Below are 13184 nucleotides of genomic sequence, written 5' to 3'. Positions count from 1 at the left end.
GGATATCTGTGTGTGCAGGTGACTATTACTGTGCATAATTATTAGGCAACTTAACAAAAAAAAAATATATACCCATTTCAATTATTTATTTTTACCAGTGAAACCAATATAACATCTCAACATTCACAAATATACATTTCTGACATTCAAAAACAAAACAAAAACAAATCAGTGACCAATATAGCCACCTTTCTTTGCAAGGACACTCAAAAGCCTGCCATCCATGGATTCTGTCAGTGTTTTGATCTGTTCACCATCAACATTGCGTGCAGCAGCAACCACAGCCTCCCAGACACTGTTCAGAGAGGTGTACTGTTTTCCCTCCTTGTAAATCTCACATTTGATGATGGACCACAGGTTCTCAATGGGGTTCAGATCAGGTGAACAAGGAGGCCATGTCATTAGTTTTTCTTCTTTTATACCCTTTCTTGCCAGCCACGCTGTGGAGTACTTGGACGCGTGTGATGGAGCATTGTCCTGCATGAAAATCATGTTTTTCTTGAAGGATGCAGACTTCTTCCTATACCACTGCTTGAAGAAGGTGTCTTCCAGAAACTGGCAGTAGGACTGGGAGTTGAGCTTGACTCCATCCTCAACCCGAAAAGGCCCCACAAGCTCATCTTTGATGATACCAGCCCAAACCAGTACTCCACCTCCACCTTGCTGGCGTCTGAGTCGGACTGGAGCTCTCTGCCCTTTACCAATCCAGCCACGGGCCCATCCATCTGGCCCATCAAGACTCACTCTCATTTCATCAGTCCATAAAACCTTAGAAAAATCAGTTTTGAGATATTTCTTGGCCCAGTCTTGACGTTTCAACTTGTGTGTCTTGTTCAGTGGTGGTCGTCTTTCAGCCTTTCTTACCTTGGCCATGTCTCTGAGTATTGCACACCTTGTGCTTTTGGGCACTCCAGTGATGTTGCAGCTCTGAAATATGGCCAAACTGGTGGCAAGTGGCATCTTGGCAGCTGCACGCTTGACTTTTCTCAGTTCATGGGCAGTTATTTTGCGCCTTGGTTTTTCCACACGCTTCTTGCGACCCTGTTGACTATTTTGAATGAAACGCTTGATTGTTCGATGATCACGCTTCAGAAGCTTTGCAATTTTAAGAGTGCTGCATCCCTCTGCAAGATATCTCACTATTTTTGACTTTTCTGAGCCTGTCAAGTCCTTCTTTTGACCCATTTTGCCAAAGGAAAGGAAGTTGACTAATAATTATGCACACCTGATATAGGGTGTTGATGTCATTAGACCACACACCTTCTCATTACAGAGATGCACATCACCTTATATGCTTAATTGGTAGTAGGCTTTCGAGCCTATACAGCTTGGAGTAAGACACCATGCATAAAGAGGATGATGTGGTCAAAATACTCATTTGCCTAATAATTCTGCACTCCCTGTATATATCCTCTACACACTGTAACATTAACTGACTAGCCTGCCTGCTCTATCTAACTCCAAAAAATTACACTCTCTCTCTCTCTCTCTCTCTGTAAACCACGCAGCACAGATTACAGAGGGAAAAAAAAGCAGACTGATTGATTAGCCCTAACAAGTGCTGTGTGGGGTGCTGTTCTAACAGCAGAGATCAGATGAGTCTTTCAGGACTGGAGTACACTGCCCTAGCTAGCGCTTTCCCTATGAAATCTGCAGCAGCAACACTGTCCCTCCTCTCACTAAGAATGCAAGTTCAGAATGAATCTAAAATGGATGCTGCCCGAGAGGTGGGAGGGTCAGGGAGGGAGGGTATGCTGCTGATTGGATGGAATGTGTCTGCTGACTGTGAGGTAGAGGGTCAAAGTTTGCTCAATGTTAATTAATAGGAGGCGGATCGAAAATCGCATATGTTCGCCCGCGGCGGCGAACGCGAACAAGCAAAAATGACTGCGAACTATTCGCCGGCGAACAGTTCTGTACATCTCTACTTAACAATCACCACCATTTTATTCTCCAGGGCCTCTGCTATCAGATAATATATGTTTTGGGGTTTTATCTAATCTTCAGGCCTAAAATAATGCAAAAACATCTCTGACAGTGAAAGGGTTAATGTGAGCTAGATGGGATCACTCTGCTGTGCTCACACATTAGAGCTCCCCCTAGCTGCAGCCTGGTAATAACATTGCTAGGAGGTCTATTCATTTATCTGCTCCATACTTCCCATCTTTATGTAAACGTCTCCTGACATTAAGGGGTCTATTCATAAAATATGTGCATAGCAATTCCCCCGGGGAAAGTCCATGTACATTCCTTCTGTGTGACTGGGGGAAAGATGAATGTTATTAGGATATTTGCTGTGCTGGTCGAACGGTTTCCATTTATTTAAAATGGAAATTATTGCATTTGGCAACTAGATGGAGATAATTTCTATGCTACTTAGCGCCATCTAATGGCCAAATGTGGTATTTTCTGTTTTACGTCAATGGTCGGTATTAAAACCACAGGGGCAGATTTTTGCCACTAGATGGAGCCGATGATCCAATATGTGTCATGATTGGAGGAACGTGTGTCACATTCATTCTACAATTTGTTTTATAATAGATCCCTAAATGTCTGTGAAATCTTCCACCACAAAATGTACTCAGCCAATGAGAGGTAATGACTCCATTTTTATTTTTCTCCTGCTATCAATGGCCAACACGGTACAACACTTCATCCATGTCTTTGGTGATCTCTGATCTCCTTATGAACTGTTTCTTACATGATGAAGATCAGTCATGGAGTATATCTGAGGTGTATGGGTGAAACTCGAAAAATTTGAATATCGTGCAAAAGTTCATTTATTTCACTAATACAACTTAAGAGGTGAAAGTAATATATGAGAGAGACTCATTACATGCAAAGCAAGATGGTTCAAGCCGTGATTTGTCATCATTGTGATGATTGTGGCTTCCAGCTCATGAAAACCCCAAATTCACAATCTCAGAAAATTTTAATATTGTGAAAAGGTGGAATATTCTCGGCGTAAAGTGTCCTCCTCTAATCAGATAATTAAGACATAACACCTGCAAAGGGTTCCTGAGCCTTTAAATGGTCTCTCAGTCTGGTTCAGTAGGAATCACAATCATTGGAAAGATTGCTGACCTGACAGTTGTGCAGAAAACCATCATTGACACCCTCCATAAGGAGGGAAAGCCTCAAAGAAGATAATTGCAAAAGAAGTTGGATGTCCCCAAAGTGCTGTATCAAAGCAAATTAATAGAAAGTTCTGTGGAAGAGAAAAGTGTGGAAGAAAAAGGTGCACAAGCAGCAGGGATGAGCGCAGCCTGGAGAGGATTGTCAGGAAAAGGCCATTCAGAAGTGTTGGACCTTCACAAGGAGTGGACTGAGGCTGGAGTCAGAGCATCAAGAGGCACCACACACAGACGGGTCCTGGACATGGGCTTCAAATGTCGTATTCCCTTTGTCAGCCCACCCCTGACCAACAAACATCAGAAGAGTCTTACCTGGGCTAAAGAAAAACACACCTGGTCTGGTGCTCAGGGGTCCAAAGTCCTCTTTTCTGATGAGAGTAAATTCTGTATCTCATTTGGAAACCAAGGAGCCGGAGTCTGGAGGAAGAATGGAGGAAACCAAGGAGCCGGAGTATGGAGGAAACCAAGGAGCCGGAGTATGGAGGAAGAATGGAGGAAACCAAGGTGCCGGAGTATGGAGGAAGAATGGAGGAAACCAAGGAGCCGGAGTCTGGAGGAAGAATGGAGGAAACCAAGGAGCCGGAGTATGGAGGAAGAATGGAGGAAACCAAGGAGCCGGAGTATGGAGGAAGAATGGAGGAAACCAAGGAGCCGGAGTATGGAGGAAGACAGGAGGAAACCAAGGAGCCAGAGTCTGGAGGAAGAATGGAGGAAACCAAGGAGCCGGAGTATGGAGGAAGACTGGAGGAAACCAAGGAGCCAGAGTCTGGAGGAAGAATGGAGGAAACCAAGGAGCCAGAGTCTGGAGGAAGAATGGAGGAAACCAAGGAGCCGGAGTATGGAGGAAACCAAGGAGCCGGAGTATGGAGGAAGACTGGAGGAAACCAAGGAGCCGGAGTATGGAGGAAACCAAGGAGCCAGAGTCTGGAGGAAACCAAGGAGCCAGAGTCTGGAAGGAAGAATGGAGGAAACCAAGGAGCCGGAGTCTGGAGGAAGAATGAAGAGGCACACACTGCAAGATGCTTGAAGTCCAGTGTGAAGTTTCCAGTCTGTGATGATTCGGGGCACCGTGTCATCTGCTGGTGTTGATCCTCTGTGCTTCATTAAGTCACCGCAGCCGTCTACCAGGAGATTTTGGAGCACTTCATGCTTCCTTCCGCAGACGAGCTCTATGGGGATGCCGACTTTATTTTCCAGCAGGACTTGGCACCTCCCCCACACTGCCAAAAGCACCAAAACCTGGTCACATGACTGTGGGATTACTGTGCTTGATTGGCCAGCAAACTCGCCTGACCTGAACCCCATAGAGAATCTATGATAGAGAATCTATGGGGCATTGCCAAGAGAAAGATGAGAGACATGAGACCCAACAATGCAGAAGAGCTGAAGGCCGCTATTGAAGAATCCTGGTCTTCCATCATACCTCAGCAGTGCCACAGGCTGATCTCTTCCATGCCACACCGCATTGAGGGGCCGTAACCAAGTACTGAGGGGCCCAGACCAAGTACATATGCATGCTTATTGTGAGAAAAACAATCAGCGCCACAATACTAATAAATTACTCCTATAATGACGTGAGAAAAAAAACAACAAAAATAATCCTATGAGTGTCCCCACAGCTGCTGTACACTTATGCCTCATTTCCACTGGCGTTTTTACAGCCACGTTTCTGAGCGTTTTTTACAGCTTAAAAACGCCTGTCCATGTTATTCTATGGCATCATGCCCACATAGGCGTTTTTGAGCTGCAAATGGCCTAGGCGTTTTTGAGCTGTAAAAAAAACGCAGGACCAGGGCGTTCTGAAGCTCCTAAAACACAGCTGTAAAAACGCGCACAAACGCGCACCGCAGCGCTTTTGAGCTCCAGGGATTTCATCAAAAATCTCATTGGTCACTGTAGCCTCTGTAAACACAGGGAATTCCTGTCTGGACATTTCAATTTTACCCAGGAATGCTTTGCAAAGCCGTGTGCTTGTGAAGAGAGAGAGAGCAGAGACAAGATGTCAAATGTGAATGCTGTGTCCCAGGCTGCCCTGATAGCAGCTGTTCAGGCTCACCAAGAATTGTGGGATGTGTCCCATGCTCTGCATGGGGATCATGTGAGAAATATTAGGAAAATGTATTCTTACCTGAAATTTTCTTTTCCTGTAGTCCGTAGGCGGCACACAATGGGTTAAGCTTTCCATCTAACCCCTAAAGGAAGAAAACTTAAACAAGCAGTGAGACAAGTTAAATCAATTAATCAATTAATCAAGCACAGCAAGTCCACCTGTCCTGAAGCTATAAACCTCCCCCAAGAACACACACAGACGTATCTTATGCAGCAATAGAGTAATTTTAATGGGAGGGAAAACCTGTGCCGCCTACGGACTACAGGAAAAGAAAATTTCAGGTAAGAATACATTTTCCTATTCCTGGGCGTCCTACGGCGGCACACAATGGGATTTGCAAAGCAGTGCAAGAAAGAAAGGGAGGGACATCAATGGTTTATGGCACCTTGAAGCACTCTCGAGCCAAAGGCCGATCCCTCGGACGAAACTACATCGATTCTGTAGTGTTTTATGAACGTGTTCGGTGAAGCCCACGTAGCTGCCTTACAGATCTGGTCCATTGGAACATGATACCTCTCAGCCCAGGACGTAGCTGTAGACCTTGTGGAGTGAGCTCTTAAGAGAAGAGGGGATGCTTTGTCTTCTAGAAAATAACAGTGCTTGATGGTATCCCTTATCCATCTTGCTAGCGATGACTTACTCGCTTTTTCCCCTTGTTTGGCCCTTGGAACTGTAGGAACAGTGCCTCGGACTGTCTGAACCCCGAGGTTCTCTGTAAGTAGGTAGAGATGGTTCTTTTTACGTCCAAGAGGTGTAGGTCATCCTCAGAAACATCTTCAAACACAGGCAACACAATTTCCTGATTAATATTCGTGGACGTGGAGACTTTGGGAAGGAAACCCGGCATAGTCCTTAGAATAACTGCATCCGATAGAAACCTGAGATAGGGTTCTTTGGATGAGAGGGCCTGAAGCTCACTTATTCTTCTGGCGGATGTAATTGTTACCAGAAAGATACATTTGAAAGTGAGGAACCTTAAGGATGAACTCTCCAGAGGCTCGAAGGGAGGTGATGTTAGCCTTTTTAGCACTAAAGGTAAGCTCCAAGCTGGTAATGGCTTATGGAAGGATGGTCGTAATTTAATAATTGCTCTGAAAAACCTGCTGACGAGAGGTGTTTTTGAAAATATTCCGTTCAGGCAGGAGTTAATGGCGGTCAACTGGACCCTCAGAGTGTTCGGCTTCAGACCCTTTTGGAAGCCCTCTTGTAAGAACTGCAAGAGAGATGCCACTTGCTCAGGAGAAGATGAATTCCTGGTGCACCAGGCCGAGTAGAGGGTCCACACTCTACTGTAGACTTTTAAGGTAGCAGGCTTCCTAGAGGCTAGAAGGGTAGCAATAACCTCCTGAGATAGGCCTTGAGCCGTCAAGGCTTTGAGTTCAAATTCCATGCCGCCAGCTGGAGTTTCTCGAGGTCTGGGTGGAGCATCTCCGATTGGAGAAGAAGGTCCTTCTGGATGCGTAACTTCCAGACCTGATCCTTTGCCATATTCAAGGCTAGCGGGAACCATGCCCCCTGGGCCAAAATGGCAGGATTGCTATTGCTCTCACCTCCTCGTCCCGAATTTTCTGCAGCACTTTCGGGATCAGTGGAATCGGGGGAAAGATATAGACGAAAAACTTCCTCCAGCTTATCGACAGAGCGTCTATCGCTAGCGGATTCCCCACTCTGGATAGGGAGCAGAACTGGGGAAACTTCCTGTTCTGAGAGTTGGCCATCGCATCCAAATCTGGCAGACCCCACCTGGAGGTGATCTTCCTGAAGACCAGAGGGTTCAGCTCCCAGTCTCCCGGGCCGATCGGATTCCTGCTGAGCCAATCCGCTCTCACATTGTCCACTCCTCTGATGTGGATGGCCGTTAGAGAAAGGAGGTTTTCCTCCGCCCAGAGCATGATGCAGGCACACTCCTTCTGCATGGAAGGGCTTTGTGTTCCCCCCTGTTTGTTCAGGTAGAATACTGCAGCTAAGTTGTCTGATTGTACCTGAACCGGCTTGTGGAGAACTTTGGATTTGAAATGGACGAGCGCTTTCCTGATTGCCGTGAGCTCTTTCAAGTTCGAAGACATTAGAAGCTCCCTTTGCGACCAGGCTTCTTGTACCCAATGATCCTCCACATGGGCACCCCAGGCTAAGCCTGAGGCATCCGAGGTGAGGACCGTCTGAGACGGAGCCTTGAGGGATCTGCCCTGCAGGAAATGTTGTGGGTGCATCCACCAACGGAGATCCTGCTTCACTGCCAGAGAAATGTTGATAGTTCTCTGCAAAGAGTCTGGGCTCTTGTCCCATTGGGTCAAAATGCAGTCCTGTAGCACTCTGAAATGAGCCCTGGCCCAAGGAACAGCTTCCAAGGATGATGTCATCATTCCCAGTACTCTCATTGCCTTCCTCACTGAGCAGTGATCGATTTGCAAGAGATCTTGTACCGCCTGTTGAAGATTGGTAGCCCTCTGATCTGAAAGGAACAACTTCATTTGAAGGGTGTCTATTGTGAACCCGAGGTAGGGAATGACTGGAGTAGGGTTCAGAGAAGACTTTTTTACGTTTACTATGAAACCGTGGGCGTCCAGCATTTGTAGAGTCTTGTGAAGATGTTGTTTCAACATGGCCTCTGAGGGAGCTCTGACTAGCCAGTCGTCTAGATAGGGTGTCACACATATCCCCTGTAGCCGCAGGGCTGCAGTCAGGACCACCACCACTTTCGTAAAAACTCGAGGTGCCGAGGTAATGCCAAATGGCAGGCATGTGAACTGAAAATGGAGAATCTGGAGATTGAAGAGGAGAACGACCCGTAGATATTTCCTGTGTGCCCTGAGAATAGGGACGTGCAGGTATGCGTCCTGAAGGTCGACTGACGCTAGGAAGTCTCCTTCTTCTATGTTCGCAATGGCAGACCGAATTGATTCCATTCTGCATTTGCATTTGACAAAAACTGATTTAGGTAAGACAGGTCTATTACTAGCCTCCCTCCTCCTGAGGCTTAGGGTACTGGAAATATTGGGGAGTAGAGACCTTGGAATCTTTCTTGATCTGGAACCTTTTCTAGAGCGTGCTTTCTTATGAAATCTTCCACCAACTCTAGAACTACTGGATTGGAGGGCTTGTTGAGCATGAACCTCTGTGGTGGAAAAGACCCCAGCTCTAGAGAGTACCCTCTTGAGACGATGTCCGTTACCCAGGAGTCCGACAACGTCTTTTGCCAGATCTGAGAAAAAAAAAACCTCAGCCTGCCTCCCACTGGAGGAGAGGCGCTGATGGTGTCAGGCTTCTTTGGGCTTATTGAAAGGCTGCTTCTTGGCTGTCGCTGAATCTTGCCTTTTTTTATAGTAGGACCTTCTGCCCCGAAAGGAATAGTTCCTTTTTGGGGAGTATCTGGAACTCCCGTAAACCGGCTTACTCGACCTTTTCCTCTCTAAGGGAATGGCAGCATCTTTCTCCTCATTGTAAGATTTGAGAAAATCTTTCAGATGAGGGCCAAACATGGATGAAGGATGGAAAGGCATGTTAACAAAACTGACTTTGATCATATGTCACCCGACCATTCCCTTATCCAAAGCGCCCTCCTGGTCGCCTTGGACAAGGCGAGGGATCTGGACGAAAATTTTAGAACATCCACAGGAGCATCACATAAAAACTCTGCGGCCGACTTCATCATGTCAACTCCTTTCAACAAAGAGTCTCAAGACACCCCTTCCTCAGCCAGATCCTTAGGGCTCTGGTTACCGGAACTGAGGAAGCCGCAATTTTTGAGGTGGAAGCCGCCGCTAGGTAATTCTTTTTAGCCAAGCTATCTGCCTTGCGCTCTAAAGGGTTGGACAATCTGGAGGATTCTTCTGAGGGAAACAGAGACTTTTTAACCATCCGGGCAGCCGCCAGATCCAGCTTAGGTGGATTTTCCCACTCAGATGAAAATTCCAGCCTATAAGAGGATTTAAAGCGGGCCCCCGCATCAGATTTTCTGTCAGGATTGGCCCAGACCTTTTTGAACCAGTCACTCAGAATGGGATGAGAAGGGAATCTCATATCTGGGATCTGAGGAAAATAATATAGCTGATCCTTCTTTAGTCTAGCCGATACATCTTTGGAAGATTCTATAGTATTCATTACCGCAGACAGTAACTTGGGAATCTTATCTTTGGGTAACAAGTACAAGTGGTCATCCAAATCATCAAAAACAACTTCCGGATTGGATGAGGAGGCACTACGTTCCCCAGATGAGGAGTTAGATGCAGCAGGGGATATATCTCTGGTACTTCCTTTTTGGGCACCAGAGAGTCTTTAATTTCTTTGAATGTGTTACACATTTCTCCCTTAAACCATGACAGGAAAGAACTAGCATTATCAGATTGATTCAAACAAGATGCGTTGTTCACATGTGTTGCATAAGTTGCCACTTAAATAACATGCTGCTGCAGATTTTAAGTATAAAATAAGTAAAAAAATAAGGACCATGCCTCCTACCTCTGACCGGCCAAGGGATCTGCTGCCTTGGCTGAGTGCAGCCATTTGCAGATCCCGCCGGTCAGAAATAAGCCAGGGACCCGGACCGGAAGTGACGCGGCAGAGCACTGGGATCTCCGGACCCCAGCCGCCTATACTGTACACCATATTCATGCAAGCTGACGGTCAGCAATCGCTATCCAAAAACGAGTACTTAATTCGCCATCGGCGCTTACCATTTCCTCCGGTCCTAGACGCGAATTCCGGAACTCCCGGAAGTGCGTCATAGGTCTGCGCGGTCCTCTGCGGCGACTTCCGGCCTATGGAGCGCAAACATCCCCGGTATCCATTCAGCCGCTGAGCGGGGAATACATGGCGGCCTCCTCAGGAAAACAACGTCCTTCATTGCCGGACCAGGGGATGTGGGGGTGCAGGCCGAGGGACCGAGGATAGCACCCGGTATACAGCCGCCCCTAAGCTCAGCAACCCAGAAGCACCGGGTGTGAGCACTTGCCTCACGTCTTCTTCATCTGTGGTAAGAAGAAAGAAAAAAATACGTCTGTGTGTGTTCTTGGGGGAGGTTTATAGCTTCAGGACAGGTGGACTTGCTGTGCTTGATTAATTGATTTAACTTGTCTCACTGCTTGTTTAAGTTTTCTTCCTTTAGGGGTTTGATGGAAAGCTTAACCCATTGTGTGCCGCCGTAGGACGCCCAGGAAAACTTTATGGAAAGGCATATGTGCAGCAATTTACCCCGGCTGGGAACACACTGAAGATGCCAGTGAAAGAAAAAAAATCAGTAAGTTCATTTTACTTTGATGCAAGTTTATAACCACTTGCCATCCTTGTCAATTCTGACCTTTTTTACCTACCTGAAAAGCATCTTTTTTTGGGATAGAATTACATAGAAACCCCAAAAATTTTTTTTTAGCCAAGACCTTATAGAATACAATGGTGGTCACTGTAACTTATCTCACACGTAGCTATCATGTCACCCATCCAAATTGCACATGCTCGTGAAATGGAGTTATTGCGCTTCATTTTTTTAGATCTTGCACAAATGTTGGCAGCAATACCTCACATGTGTGGTCCGAACACCATTTTCATATGTGGGTGGGACTTGCGTATGCTTTCGCTTCTGCGTGCCGGCACACGGGGACAGGTTGGCAATTCGCAGTGGTGAGTCAGTAGAAGTCAGTCGAAGCCCCGGAGGGGTAATATCCCCTCTCGCCGCAAGTAGCAGAACAGCTGCTATGATCATTTGGGCACTAAAAGACGGTATCTGAATGATGCCTGTAGCTGTACCCATCATTCAAATATCCGCGCACATCATTCGGAAATCCCTGTCCAAGGTCAGTCAGATATCCCCACACCCCTTTTACAGAGATGTACCTTGGGTGGCAAGTGGTTAATGTAAATAAAGATTGCATCTAAAACCCATTTTTTTTTTTATGTAGTTAAAAAATTACAAAAGAGATGGAAGTCCCTGCATGATCGTGTCCGTAGGGACCTGACTGAAGAGGATAAGACGTGCAGAAGTGGAGCACCAGCTCGGAAAAAAAAACAGCATGTTTACTTCAGAGAACTCGCTTTCTTACGCGAAAACATGCAAAACAGCACCAGACCGTAAGTTTAATTATTTTTCGAAATATACTTGACTATGTACAATATTTTATGTCACTGTCTTTGCCCAGCAGTCTTTCATATTTTTTTTTATGAAAAGCCAAAAATGATGTTACGCCATGAGAATCGTGATCTATCTTCTAAGCCAGGGATGTCAAACTGGCCGCCCTCCAGCTGTTCCAAAACTTCAAGTCCCATCATGCCTCTGCCTGTGAGAGTCATGCTTGTAACTGTTAGCCTTGCAATGCCTCATGGGACTTGTAGTTTTGCAACAGCTGGAGGGCCGCCAGTTTGACACCCCTGTTCTAAGCCAAAGAAATGTGATTCTCCTATTCAGCAAAATCATGCAGCTCTAATGGACATTGCTTTTCAGGCGGTATTCTATATGTCTATTGATTACTTACATTTTGTATTGTCTGCAGCACAACCTCAAATGTATCCCCTGTGGCTGCAGGAAATTCTAACACAGAACCCAACAGTCCCACAGATGAGAACCCACAGTCACCTCAGTCACCAAATGCTGATGTACCTGAATGTCTAGATGAGGTAACTGCTTATGTCTGCCTATCTGCCTGTCTATTGGCTAGATTCAGGAAAGAGATAAGACGGTTTATCTCCAGGTAAGCCGTCGTATCTCTACGTCTGAGCCCTCCTATCTATGCGACTGATTCATAGAATCTGTTTCGCATAGATTTCTCTTAGATCCGACTTGCGTAAGTCTCTTACGCTGTCGTATCTTATTTTAATATGACGTTAGGTGGTGTTCCCGTCGAAAATATGCAAATGAGCGTATACACCGATTCCCAAACGTGCGCCCGGGCAGCGTATCTGTTTACGTCATTTTAGTTAGGCTTACACCTGGCCTAAAGTTATCCCTGCTATATGATGCGCAGTCAATGTAAAGTATGGACGTCGGGATAGACGTCGTTTGCGTAAGTCGATTTAGAATGGGGCTGGGCGTATGTTACGTTCACGTCGCTTTCAGTGACAATTTGCAACGTGATTTGGAGCATGCGCACTTGAAAACTTTCAACGCAGGCGCATGCGCAATACGTTCTGAGTGGGATCGCGCGTCATTTAAATAATAGACGCCCCCTACCCGCCCAATTTGAATTACGATGGACCATTGACGGTACATCGCCACAACTTTACAGGTAAGTGCTCGGTGAATAAAGCACTTGACTGTAAAAATTGCGGCGGCATAGTGTAAACAGCATACGCTACTTCTGCACAAAAAAGAGGCGATTCTACCTGAATCTAGCTCCATCTCTTTGTCTGTCTGTCCATGTACATGTTAATTATACTTTTTTTTCATTTTTCAGGATTCGTTCCCAACGGATGTAGCACCTGGTAGTCGGGTGGCTACTGAAACAAGGGGTCGGGGTGGTCTCCGTGGCCGTGGACGTCAGCCGAGGGGCGGCTGTGATGACCCGTTGCTGACACTGCTGCAGCAAGTGCGGGAGGAAAGGCGCAGTGTAGATGTATTTCTGGATCCTAACAATCCACGCACAATATTTTGTCGCAGTCTGTATCCTATCCTGGAGGACATTGGGGGAGACCAGGAGAAGATTTGTATGAGTTTCTTGTCTTCCATTGCAAATCAATTTCGTGCAGCTAAATTAAGTGGTGGGCCCACAATAACATGCAATTCAACTTTTTCTCTTGCTACGCCAACGGCCCCTGGCACCTCAGCAGTGCAACCATCCCCCTATTATCCCACTCCTCCCAATCCCACACGACCTACACCATCTTATTCTCAAATGTCCCATTCATATGATGATTTCACCCCAGCCACCTCCTCCCATTTCCCTTCCCCGTACTCTGCACCCCGCTACCAACCAGAATCGTGGAATGAGCGCCAGCCCCAATTAATATCCTGT

The 13184-nt window shown here is 46.4% G+C and overlaps 1 protein-coding gene across 1 annotated transcript in view; it reads right to left on the bottom strand.

The window, feature by feature from the left end:
• The window catches only part of LOC120935225 (zinc finger protein 850-like), a gene marked incomplete at its 3' end in the record, with an annotated part of 160877 nt that overhangs the window by 101146 nt on the left and 46547 nt on the right, over window positions 1-13184 (bottom strand). The gene's annotated exons all lie outside the window — the stretch shown is intronic.

Source organism: Rana temporaria, chromosome 4 (assembly GCF_905171775.1).
Source record: "Rana temporaria chromosome 4, aRanTem1.1, whole genome shotgun sequence".
NCBI classification, from domain to species: Eukaryota; Metazoa; Chordata; class Amphibia; order Anura; family Ranidae; genus Rana; species Rana temporaria.
Note: the sequence above shows the minus strand (reverse complement) of the source record. Positions and strands in the feature narration are given on the sequence as shown.